Genomic DNA, 11593 nt, shown 5'->3' with positions numbered 1-11593 from the left:
AATTGAATTGCTTCACAGAGTGCAGCGTGCTTTCAGATGCATCATCTCATTGAAATAAATTTATTTCTTTTTTGCAGATACAAGGAAACATATACTCATCATAGGAATTTTACCAAGTCTAGAAAAGTGAAAGGAGGAATTAAAAAAATCTCTCAAATCCTGTTATCCAAAGACAACTATTGTTAATATTTTACAAATTTCCTTCCAGTTGTTTTTAATGAGTTACAATGTCATCATAAAATTATGCATATTCATTGTGAAAAATCAAATACAGAGATTATAAAGCAAAAAATGTCCCTGTCCTCTCCCTAACCCTCCACCAACCCCAACCCCTACAACCACTTTGCCAAATCACATTCTTCAGAGGCAGACATTGTTAATGTTCTTTACGTGCAAACACTTTCAGGCTTTTCCTTCTAAGTTAAAAAGTTTTTGCTTTTCATGGTCGTATTCTTAAAGTAAATTCAATTTCTATTCTGTTTTACCCCATTGAACATTACATCAGAAGCTTTCTTGAACATAATTTCTAATGGCTGTATAATATTCTATTGAGTATATGTATTATCATTTGCTTAATTATACGCTGTTGAATAATTGCCTTGTTTTCGGTTTTTCGCTATGATAAATTCTGCAATGACTATCTTTGTACATAAAACCTTTTCTGTTCCCATCTAGGCAACTTCTATAGAAAAATCCACCTTCAGGAAGAGTATTCGTGGGTCACAGTGATGCTTCTTCCCATGACCTTGGAAAGTTTGGCCATGCAGGTACCTGTACATTTTATAGTAATACAGAGAAAGCGTCATGGGTCTTAGGATCAGATACATTTGTATTCAAATACCAGCTTTGCCACTGATTAGCTGTGTGACCTTGGAAAGTAACTTAATCTCTCTGACTCTCATATCTGCATCTGTAGTATATAGATAGCAATGCCTACTTGATAGTTGTTACTATGAAGCTTATTTTGTAAGGCACTTAAAGTAATACCTTCCCTAAATAAATACTGAGTAAAAATTGTTTCCTCTACCTCCTTTAAAAGAAAAACAAAACTTTTTTTGCTTTAAGAAAAATTGAGGTAGGGGTGCCTGGGTGGCTCAGTCAGTTAAGCGTCCGACTTCAGCTCAGGCCGTGATCTCACGGCTCATGAACTAGAGTCCCGTGTCGGGCTCTGTGCTGACAGCTCAGAACCTGAAGCCTCCTTCTGATTCTGTGTCTCCCTCTCTCTCTGCCCTCTCCCTCTCACGTTCTGTCTCTCTCTCTCTCAAAAATAAACGTTATAAAAATTTTTTTTAAAGAAAAATTGAGGTATAACATATACAGGAAGTTACACAGCTGTTAAATGTATAGTTTGATGATTTTTTTACATGTGCATAAACCCATGTAATCACAATTCAGATCGAGATATAGAAGAACATTTCTGTCACCGTAGGTGATTCTCTTATGCCCTGTACCCCTCAATAACCATCCCCACTTCCCAGAGGTAACCACTGACTTCTATCACCTTGGATTAATTTTCCTATTCTTGAACTTTATTTTTATTTTTTAAGCACATTTAAAAAAATTTATTTATTTAATCGAGAGAGGGAGGGAGAGAAATCGTGTGCAAGCAGAGGGGGAGCAAAGAAAGAGAGGGAGAGAGAATCCCAAGCAGACTCTGCACTGTCATTGCAGAGCCTGACTCAGGGTTTGATCTCACAAACCGTGAGATTAAGACCTGAGCTGAAATCAAGACTCGGATGCTTAAGTGACTGAGCCACCCAGGCGCCCCTTGAACTTTATTTAGTGGAATCATATAGTAAGTATTCTTGCGGGTACAGTGTCTTTTGCTCAATATTATGTCTGTGAGATTCATCCATGCTATTGTATTAATGGTTTATTCTTTTGTATTGTTTTATAGTATCCCAAAGCAAGAATATTCCAACACTGACTTATCCATTCTCCTGCTGATGGACAGTTGAGTTGTTTCCAGTTTGAAGGTGTTATGAATGCTTTTCTTGTCTATTGTAGACAACTAACACATTTCTTTTGGATATATACCTGGGAGTGGGATTGCTGAGTTATGGGTGGATGAAGATTTAGTTTGGGTAGACATTTCTTTTATCTCCTCTGAAGACAAATTGTGAAAAGTTAAAACCATTCATTTATTCATTCAACAGATGTTTGTGAAGTGCTCTGTATGTATCAGGCACTGTGCTAAATCCTAAGGTAGCGGGGTCCCAGGGTTAGTTAAATGAGAGGTTCAAAGATGTCACTAAAAACCACTCTTCCTTCTCACCATCTTCAGAGTACTTTAGAGTATTCAACGTCAGGTTATACCCTCACTCTCAAGAAGGCTGCTGCAGCTCCAGGTATCACATCATTACAAGATCTCATCCACAAACAAGAAGTAGGGAGAAAGAGCATCCTTCTTCGTGTGTGTGTGTGTGTGTGAATTTTGTTTGTTTATTTATTATTTTTGTGAATTTTATTTTTTAATCCTTTCCCTCAAATTTCCAGTAGATTTTCCTTCAGGCCCTATGTCATACACTCATGCTCTAGCAGCAAAGATGTCTGAAATGAAGTGTATTCAGCATTTTCTTTCCTGTTTTTTAATGTTTATTTATTTTTGAGAGAGAAAAGGATATCGACCGCAAGCAGGGGAGGGGGAGAGAGAGAAGGAGGGGCAGAAACCGAAGCAGGCTCCAGGCTCTGAGCTGTCAGCACAGAGCCTGACGCGGGGCTCGAATTCACGGACCTTGAGATCATGACTTGAGCCGATGTCAGATGTTTAACCAACTGAGCCACCCAGGCTCCCCTCCCTTTATACTGTTCTGATGCTCATTCTCACGTCACTCCATGTTGTGGGGATTTCATCAAGAATTGTTAAAATGAAAGATCAGTTGAGAAAGGTGAAGAGGAGAAACAAAGAGAACGCATTTCATGCGGTGATGGAAGTCTATGTAATTTATAAATTGTATGGCTAGAGAAATTGTAGCTTATTATTTTAGGATGCAAAAGAGAATGTGGAAATTGGAATCAGTTACAAGGAGATGTATTGCAGTTAGCCAACGTTTGTTGCTTCACAAATACATGAAAAAATACGATCGTGTGAAGGATATTGGATACCAAATGGGCCTTATTTTTAACTGTTTGTTTTAATAGCTCATGAAAATATGGCGGTGCTTTTTATGGCTGTAATGAATTTTAAGGATATGAGGCTTCACTTCAGCTTTCTAGCACTAAATCTTTTTAGTAGAGAGAAGATACTCAGTGTGCTGGTATCCCTCCAAGCTCCTGGTGGTCAATTCCTCCTTCTGTTGCTCTTCATACTTTGCTAAAAATTGCAGGCTGTATGGGTAGAAGCAGTGACAATTTCAGCAGGTGGTTCCTAGGAAACTGGTATCATGCTCTGTGAGCCTCATTTGCCTTCCTCAGGTTTCTTTTCATTTCTTGAATACAAACCTTTCTCCCTTCCTCTGGAGGATGTATGATGGCTTTTGTGGCACTGGAACTTTAAAAGGGGGAAAACATATGGGTGTATTGAGACTCTTTGGTTGCAATATCAGAGATTCAACTTAACTTCTTGGCCCTAAAGAGAGACTTGATTGTAAGAGACTCTTAAATACAAAAGACAAACTGAGGGTGGCTGGAGGGCTGTTGGGTGGGGGGATGGGCTAAATGGGCAAGGGGCATTAAGAAGGGCAATTGTTGGGATGAGCACTGGGTGTTATATGTAAGTGAGGAATCACTAAATTCTATTCCTGAAATCATTATTACACTGTATGTTAACTAACTTGGATTTAAATTAAAAACAAAATAAAACAAAATAAAAAAAAGAGAATTGATTGGTTCACGTAACTGAAAAGTCTAGGACATACTGACCTCAGGCATGGCCGGATCCAGGAGCTCAAATGTTAAAGGATTGGTTTGCATGTCTTGTATCTTGCCTGCTTTCCTCTGTTGTGGCTCCATTCTCAGACAGGCTGATCTCCAGTGGTGACAGGATAGCTGCCAACATTTTGTCTTCTCAGCAAACTCAGTACGAGAAAACATATTCTTTCCTCAATAGTTCCAGGAAAAGGTATGCACTCTGGAGGATGAAGGGTAAGGATACGGCTGATACTGAGCCAGAAGGCACCAGTCCAGGTGGGAATACAGTTTGTAATTGCCATCAGATGGGGCAGTGCCTATACTGTACCTGTTGACTATTCTGAGGTAAGGGGAAGTGGCAAAGAGTTATCCTATTGTGCTTTTTACACTCTTATTTCATTTCATTCACCCAAATTTTAATTTTTCCTTTACCTCTTTCTTTGCCCCTCCAAAGTCTCAAGAAGCGGGTAGGCAAGATTCTATCCCTGTTGGGGAGAATAAGTGTGATACGATGGTCATAATGGTGACTGTGCGTGTGGCAAATGGGACCTGATTATTCCAGGCCCTGTATTTCATCCTTTGTCCAGGAAGAAAGTAAGAGAAACCTCAGCTTCATTGGGGCAAGTGCCTAATGTCACATTCACCATTGTATTTCCAGCACATCACAGACCAGTGCCTGGCACAGCAGGAGTATTCATCAAATAGTATTTGAATGCAGAGAAGAAGAAACGTGAGGAAGCAATACAATTTTTTTCTTATTGTCTTACAGAGCATGAGCTATGGAGCTGGAGTACCTGGGCTTAAAACCAGGCATTTCTAGCCCTGGCCTCACCGGCCGCATGACTTGAGGCCTGACACTTAGTAGAGAGGTAAGATACTCAGTTATCATAGATACTCCCTATGGCTCAGTTTCTTTATTTGAAAAATGGAGATAGTAGTAGGAATTGTTGAGAGAATTAAGTGAATAATACACACAAAAAATACTTACATGGTAGACTGGATCTCTAGTCACCTATATCTAATCATCTACGGGAAGAATGTACCTCCCCACCCCCTTTGAAGTTAAACTTGGCCTTGCGACTTGACTTAGCCAAAAAAATGTGAGAAGAAGTGCCATGTGTTCCTTCTGAGTGGAAGCTTTAAAGGCCAGTGTGTGTTTTGACATAGGGTGTGTAGTAAAGAATTTGGCCTTGCTCTCCTGAAATCATTGTGGCACTGTGTGTTAGCTAACTTGGATGTAAATTAAAAAAATAAATTAAAAAAAAAAAAAAAGAATTTGGCCTTGCCCAAAGAAAGGACTGGCCTTTGCCCTCAGCTTCCACGAGGTACTCAACGTCATACTTGATAGGAATGTCTTTGGTGAGGGTGGCGGTTGGCCACACCAGGAAGACCAACCATGTGGTTTAGGGTGGGGACCTTGGGTCACGTGTTGTCAGTCAATCATTCAATCAATCATTAAATCCTGCCATTAATCATGCCTCTCTAACCTCAATAAAAACTCTAGATGCAGAAGCTCAGGTGAGCTGCCTTGGTCAGCAATATTCTGTGAGTAGCATCAGGGATTGATGCTGGGAGAGTAATGCATCCTGAGGACTGCATAGTTTTGTGTCTGGAAACTTCCCAGATTCTGCCCTATGTGTCTCTTCCTTTAGCTGTGTAACTGTAAGCGCAAAGGTTTCGGCGAGTTCTTAGAATCCTTCTAGTGAATTACTGAATCTGAAAGTATTTGGGGGAAACTTCTGAACTTGCAGTTGGTGTCAGAAGTGAAGACAATCTTAGGGATTGTGTCCTCAAATTTTTCAGTTTGGGCAATTTTCAGTTTGGTTTAACGCTGAATATACGCTTCTGTTTTTTCTATTGATAGGGCCCTGGCAGTGTTCCTGATATTGTCAGCTTTATCAGTCTGGCTCTTAGGATAAAGAGGATGATATGTGGGAACACAGTCCCCAGCCCACCTGTGTCACATGAGTGAGAAGTAAACTTTAATTTATTTAAAACAAAATTCTGCTTATTTGGGGATTGTTTGTAGTCACAGTGTAACCTAACCATCCTAACTGATGTAGCCTGGCCAAGGGCCTGGCACATAGTAAACACTCAATAAATATTAGCTACTACAAATTAGTACTGTAACACGAATACCTTTTTATAATATAAACATCTATACAGATCATCTTTAAATTACAAGAAAACTTCCTAATAGTGTCTGTTCTTTAAATCTTGGGAGCTGAAAAAAATACAATTCCCAAATGAAGTTCTATAAATAACAAGTGCCTTTGAAGTCCTTTACCCGATGAAGACAATTGATCTTTGGAATCGCTGAGGATTTAGCATTCACAGCCTAGCAGCCATTTTCCCAAAATCCAGAGCCCCCAGCTTCCACCCAGAAAAAAATCTGGCGTTTTCTTTATTTTTTTATAATTGTGGGAAAATACACATAACATAAAATTAGCCATTTTAACCACTTTGAAGTGCTCAGTTCGGTAGTGTTAAACATATTACCCACTGTTGCGTAACCCATCTCCAGAACTTCTTCATGCGATTTTCGATATACTCCTCACCCTCGCCCCTAGCCACTACCATTTCACTCTCTGTTTCTATTAATTTGATACTCCAGGTACCTCCTATAAATGGAATTAAGTAGTATTTTGTCTTTTTGTGACTGGCTGATTTCGCTTAGCATAATGCCTGAAGACTCATCCATGTTGAAGCATTTGTCAGAATTTCCTTCCTTTTTAAGGCTGAATAATGCCCCATCGTGTGTTTATAACACATTTTGTTTATCCGCTCATCCATCAGTGGACACCTGGGTTGCTTCCACTTTTGCCTGTTGTGAAGGATGTTGCTATGAACGTGGGTATACACGCACCTCTCTGAGACCCTGCTTTTGGTTCCTTTGTATATATCCCCAGAAGCAGAACTGCCACATCATAGAGCAATTCCATGCTTTAGTTTTTGAGGAACTGCCATACTATTTTCCATAGTAGCTTTTTATATTTCTACCAATAGCCAAAGCAGTTTTAAAGTCGATTCTGCATCAGAGGCAAGCCAGGTGCACTTTAGAACTTAGTCCCAGTCTACTCTTCCTAGTATCTCTCCCATCCTCGAGATAAGGGGATTAAAAAGAATCTTCTTCCTAGATGACATAGGTGGGAGGAGTTTTCAGGGGAGATTAACCAAAGTAAGGGAGTAAGCCACCACCTCCATTAGACTTCCTCAAAGCCTCGCCTTTTTTTGCCTGTCCACCTCCCGGCCAGTCTTCCTCTCTCATCCAGAATCTGCAAGGGATACAAGGGCTTGACAGAGCTTCCATATTTGATTTGCAACCATTACTCTTTCTCCTCTTTTCAAAAGGGAAAACGTTTTCTTTAAAGGATTATATGCATCTTCTTTCTCTCCATCTATTTTACCAGTACATGGGTGGTGGTTAGCCCAGGCTCGTTGCTGGTTATTGGTCTGTAACAAACTGCTGGGTAACAAATTACTGCCAAACTCAAAACAATGACCATTTAATTATATCTCATGAATTTGTGGGTTATGAATCCAAGTGAGCTTATTTGGGTGATTCTTCTACATCATGATGGTCAACTAGGGTCACCTGGTGGCTTTAGCTTGTGGGTGACCTCTTTGAAAGGCTTTACTCACTTGTCTGGTTTCTTGGAAGATGACTGGGAAGGCTGGGACCCCCAGCTGTCAGGGGTTCCCACACAAAGCATGCATGGTGGTCTCAGGGTGGTCAGACTTCTTACATAGCAACTTAGGGCTCGAAAGAATGTTCTAAGGACCAAGAGGTGAATGCTTCTAGTCTGTTAAGGCTTAAACCCAGGCACAGAGTAAGCTTTTGCCATATTTTATTGATGAAAACAGTTACAGAGCGCACCTAAATTGAAGAGGAGGGCACATACACCTCATCTATTGATGGGAGGCGTGGCAAATAGTTTTTGGCCATTTTTAATCTTTTGCAGTATTTACATAAGAAGAAGGTAACAAGATTATGACTCAGGTAGAGTCTGAGTTTCACAGTGATCAAGGATGGGGAGATTAAAGGACTAGCCTACATTAGGTACAGCAGAAGACTGACATACCAAAAAGTTAGCTATAGCCAAATCCCAAAACAGTGAGTGAAAGATTAATAGATTAATTAAATGTTAAAATTACTGAGTGGAAAAAAATATATATAAGAAAAATAATATGTTTAATAAAGGGGTACTATTAACATAGAAAGAACTTTATAAATTAATGGTAGAAAATACATCTGGAAATGCAAGGGCTCCAGTATATACAGAACAATCCTAAAAACCAAAAAGAGCAAACTTGAAGGACTTACTCTTTCTGATTTCAAAAATTACTACAAAACTATTGTAAATAAGACTGTGTGGTACTGGCATAGAGCAGAATATAGATCAATAGAACAGAATTGAGAATTAAGAAAAAATCAACCTAGGGTCAATTAATTTTTGACAAGGATGCCAAGAACAATTCAGTGGGTTAAAGATTAGTCTTTTCGGCGAATAGTGCTGAAACAACCAGATATCTACAGGCGAAGGATGGAGTTGGTCCCCTACCTCCTACCATATACAAAAAACAACTCAAGATGAACCAAAGACCTAAATGTAAGTGTATAAACTATAAAACTCCTAGAATAAATGTTCTCTCTTGTCCTTGGATTGGACAGTGTTTTCTTAGATGTGAGGCCTGAAGCATAGCAACCAAAGAAAAAATAGATTCATTGAGTTTCACCAAAATTTAAAACGTTTGTGCTTCACAGGACACTATTAAGAAAGGGAAAAGACAACACGTGGAATGGAAGAATTTTTTACAAGTCATATATTTGATAAGGAATTAGTATTCAGAATATATAAGGAACTCTTATTCCTCTACATTAAAAAGACAAATTACCCATTTGAGAAATGGGCACAGGGTCTGAATTTATTTTTTCTTTTTAAGGAAAATATACAAATGGCCAATAAGCACATGAGCACATCATTTGTCATCAGGGAAATGAAAATCCAAACCACAATGAGATAGCACATCACACCTACTCACAGAGCTAGCAAAAGATGGGATAATAACAAGCCTTCATGAGGATCTGGAAAAATTGGAGCCTTCCTACACTGCTGATGGGATATAAAATGGCAAAGCTGTTCTGGAAAATCATCTGACAGGTACTCTAAAAGTTAAACATAGGTTTACCAAATCACCCTCAATTTCATTCCAAGGTATATACCTAAAATAACGGAAATGATATAAACTGCTATAACATTTGCAGAGAGCAGATCAGAAATAGTTGTCATAACTTTAAATGTGCATATCCTTCGACCCATAAATTTCACTTCTAAGAATGTATTCTAATGAAATATATTAAGGCAAGAGTGCAAAATATGTGTCTAAGATATTCCCTGAAGTGTCATTTAGTAAATTTGGAAATAAAGTAAAATATCTAGCAATAGGAAATCAGTTATGGCATAATTTCTATCAGTCAGTGCAACACTTAGTACCTCTTTAAGAGGATATTGTGTTGCTGGGCTTTTTTTTTCCTGTAGTTTTTTTCCTGTCTGGTGGGGATGAACAGCCTAGGGCAAACATCTTTCTTATGCACCTCTGGGCCCAATTCCCAGAAGACGGACTGTGTATTTGAAGCAAAGGAGGAGAATGCATGATGTTTGCAAATTCTTTTTTGACCGTTTCTCTGTGTTGGGGTGAGGGTGAGTTGCTTTTTATGTGTCTATCTGAGCGCTGGGGGAAGAAAGATGCCCCTCCGTGTCCTAAATGAGAAGAGAACTGTGATCAGGAGTGGACGAGGTTCACAATTTCAGCCCGGAGGAAGGTCAGTAAAAGAGGTGAGGGCAGCTCCCACCTAGGAAAGGCAGTCCCCACAAGCCTGCAGGATACCAGAGCTTGCTTGCTGTCTGCTCCCAGATCACAAGAGAGCCTCCCTGACTCGGGGCCCAGCAACCCTTGGCAATCTACACATCTCACCTTCAGGCAGGTGGTTGGACGCATAGGGGCTAATGCCTAGACTTCGCTTCATATTGACTGGCTTTGCCCCTTTGGGCCCTGAAATTTCCACTTCACTGCAATGAGTCTAAGGAAAGCCTGGCTCTGGAGGGAGGCTGGGTTGCCCAGCCTGAATTTTAATATGTCTTAAGGCATCTATTTACTGAAAGGGAAAACTGTCTATAATATATTAAGTAGGAAAAACAAAGCTGAAAAAGTATATATGTTGTGATTTCTATTTTTTATATTAAAAAGCATACAAGTATTTGCTAAACAAAATATTCTGATGAGCATGTAACTAATGTGGTAACTGGATACCGCTGGCTATGTTTTCAGAGGTGATCCTTATCTTCTTATTACATACTTTCTTTTCTTATACTTCACCAATATTTGATCTTTTTTTTTTTTTTCAGTGAGCATTCGCTACTTTACAAAAGAAGAAACAAGACTATTTTGTTGAAGTGTGCCAATGTGAAAGGGTTAGTTAGTTATTATTGGTCTGAATACGTGGACTTTGGAGCCTGGCAGGTCAACAATGACACGCAGAAAAGCACACAACACAAGGGTGACTGCAGATTGCTGGGCAGAGGGCGTTTACTTTCTGGTCCACTGAATACCCCGCTCTGGATGCTAGCGGCCAAGTTTCCTTCTGTGTTATGTGGGAGGAAAAAGGATGTCAGAAACTTGTCTGCTAAAGGAAGAGTGTTATGGGCTGAATTACATCACGCTAAAATTCGTACGTGGAAGCCCTAACTCATAGTACCTCCGAATGTGACTGGATGAGATAGGGTCTTTAAAGGGTGATTAAATGAAGGTGAGGCCATTAGGGTGGGCTTTAATCCAATCTGATTGGTGTTCTTATAAGATGAGAAAGTAAGACTCACTGAGAGACCCCAGGAATGTGCACACACAGAAAAGAGACCATGTGAGGACACAGCCAGAAGGCAGCCAAGGAGAGAGGTCTCAGAAGAAACTAAACTCGTCGGCACCTTGATCTTAGACTTCTAGCTTCCAGAACTTGGGAGAAAATAAGTGTCTGTTGTTTAAGCTGCCCTGTCTGCTATTTTGTTATGGTAGCCCAGCAAATGAATACAAGGATACTCATGATTTTAAGTTTCTGCATGTTGCCATGTGTAAATATTTCAGCCCAAATAGTTTCACAAATGCTGCCTTTTTTTTTTTTGCCTTCACGGAGGACCTTTCTTCAACAAATATTTCATAACAAAAACCTCATCAAAGAAGTTGTCTTTATTTATGATTTTGCATAATGATAGGTCTCCTGAATTTCATTTCATTCCTGTTCAGAACATAAATTTATCCAATTAAAAATAGGTGCTTTAGCAAATGATTCATCTTACAAGGTGAGATATTTCAAAACGCAATGACAGGATTTCAATGTTAATATTGTATACTAGCTGAGGGCTCATTGTTGAATGGGTTCAGAGCCCCCTGTGCTTATTAATAAAGGGTAAATTTCAAGTCTCCCTGTTTGAAAATGATGCTTCCCATAACTGAATTTTAGAATTTAATTTGATAAATACTTTGCTTAAGAATGTTCATAAACACATAAGATGTACAATTTGGTCACCAGAGAAAAGCCAATTAAGATCACAATGAGATACCACTATATATATCAGGATAGATAAAATTAAAAAAAGACTAAAAAAAAAAAAGACTTATGCTACCAAGTGTTGTTAAGGATATGATGCAATTGGAACTCATACACTGTTGGTGGGACTACAGTCACTTT

General features: G+C 39.2%; 1 long non-coding RNA gene across 1 annotated transcript; it reads left to right on the top strand.

The window, feature by feature from the left end:
- Positions 1-679: 679 nt before the first annotated feature.
- Positions 680-11383, top strand: LOC125922684 (uncharacterized). Its single transcript, XR_007457737.1, has 4 exons — positions 680-767; positions 4619-4718; positions 8794-9011; positions 10257-11383. It is a non-coding gene; the product is annotated as an uncharacterized LOC125922684 (long non-coding RNA).
- The last annotated feature ends 210 nt before the right edge of the window (positions 11384-11593 follow it).

This window comes from Panthera uncia, chromosome B1 (assembly GCF_023721935.1).
Source record: "Panthera uncia isolate 11264 chromosome B1, Puncia_PCG_1.0, whole genome shotgun sequence".
NCBI lineage: Eukaryota > Metazoa > Chordata > Mammalia > Carnivora > Felidae > Panthera > Panthera uncia.
The sequence above is the reverse complement of the archived record's forward strand: the minus strand, read 5'-3'. Positions and strand labels throughout refer to the sequence as shown.